Genomic DNA, 2,091 nt, shown 5'->3' with positions numbered 1-2,091 from the left:
AAGAACATAGATATATCAATAGAGTACACGAGGGCAGTATCCAGAGAGCCTTAGACTGGAAACACAGGATAGAGAACGTAAGAAAACAGACCAAGTGATAGCACAGATGCTAAACATAGAGAACATAGATATAGCAAGAGAGCGATACAAGACCACAGAGAGCGTACATAGAGGGTTCCTAAAGCCTGGATATTTGGTTAACTGGCGGCCATCTTAGGGTGACGGATGAAGAGACAGAGAGAAATTTAACATCACATAAAGTTATGTCTGCTGTCACACATTGTTAATAGCGCCTTTAAGGATCCTCTGGTTGATAGGACTTATATTTTCTGTCTATCTTACCCCCTGGTTATTGTTACATTGGTACTTGGTCATATTACATCTAAATCGGAAAAAATGTGCTGAATTTGAAAATCAAACGAAAATTTAATACAATATAAAGTACATGAATGACAAGGAGTTGAAGTAAAAAGGTGAACAAAATGTTTATACACAAATCATAATCTTTTTTCATTATTTTATTGTAGGTTTACTCTCAGTGCAATAAATCTGTACTATGATATAGGTACGTTCATTGCATATCGGCTCAATTTTCCAAAATATCATAATGGTGTATTAGCTAACAGTATAAGTGTAAATACATGAATCATTGAAAGGTCGCTAATCCGTCACCCCATGCGGCCGACCACAGAGTTAACAGGCGGTGAGCAGTGTTTCACTCTCTCACCATTGTGGCTAGAGATTGAGTTGAACCCTCTATAGTAACCTTCAGGATACAGATGCACCAAGAGACCTTAGACTGAAAACAGGATAGGGAAAGTAAGAAACAGACCAAGTGATAGAGTATTAGACGAAATATAGAGAATATAGATAATATAGCAATAGAGCATTGGCCAAGGCAGCATCCAGAGACATTTGAGACTGAAATGTGGTTAGAGGAAGTTAAAAGAGAGCAGAACTGAGAGTAAAAAAGAGAAAGAAAAAAGTTAGAAAGAAATACTGACATAGACCGTCCTCGAAAAAGAAACAGAGGAGAATAAAATAGAAAAAAAAACATGGAAAAACAGACAGCCACAGAAAACCACAGAGACTAACAATGCGAAGCCGAACTGGAAGAAAAAAAAGAGTGGAAGGGAGGAGAGAGAGAGAGAGAGAGAGAGAGAGAGAGAGAGAGAGAGAGAGAGAGAGAGAGAGAGAGAGAGAGAGAGAGAGAGAGAGAGAGAGAGAGAGAGAGAGAGAGAGAGAGAGAGACACAAGAAAACATGGAGGCTGTACAATTTTGATTGATAGGCGTACACACACACACACACACACACACACACACACACACACACACACACACAGACACACACACACACACGATATGGTCACACCCAACTAATCCCTCATCTCTCTCTCTCTCTCTCTCTCTCTCAACATGTCTATTTCCTCCTCTTACTTCTACACTCAAAACATTCCATTTTTACTCCCCATTTAGAAGCATCAGAAAATTCATCCCTATTCGCTGGCAACAATTAAAAAAAAACATTTATATTTTATAACATGTATATTTCCTTTTAAATCATGTTATTTTTTCATGTTTCATAATCAACATAAAACTTATTATTTTTTTCACTATTACAAACGCCCAACACCACGAGGCAACACACGCAAGCCCTCTCACTATGCGGGACACAGTGAAGGAGGGAGCTCAAGGACGAAACAAAATAAAGAAACCGCTAATAAAACAAGGCTAGGCTGAAGGAAAAGGAAAACACAAAAATCTCGTAATAGGGGGAAGCAGAAGGAGGAACCCAAATCATGAAAATAGGAAAAAATCCCTTTGAAACACTTGCTGAAAATCTATAATAATGAACAAACGGATGAATATTGACATTCCGAAGGAGAAACTCACCCAAAATAAAACAATAAGGAAAAAACACGAGACGAACACTTATAATAAATGACTGGATTAAACAGAATCAATAGAAATATAATGAGACGAACACTGTGGAATAAATGAATGACTAAATGAATCAATAAAAATAGTACCGGGAGACGAACACTTCTGTAATAAATGAAATTTAATTCAAATGAATCAATAAAAATATA

This window comes from Eriocheir sinensis, chromosome 42, assembly GCF_024679095.1.
Source record: "Eriocheir sinensis breed Jianghai 21 chromosome 42, ASM2467909v1, whole genome shotgun sequence".
Lineage (NCBI taxonomy): Eukaryota > Metazoa > Arthropoda > Malacostraca > Decapoda > Varunidae > Eriocheir > Eriocheir sinensis.
Note: the sequence above shows the minus strand (reverse complement) of the source record.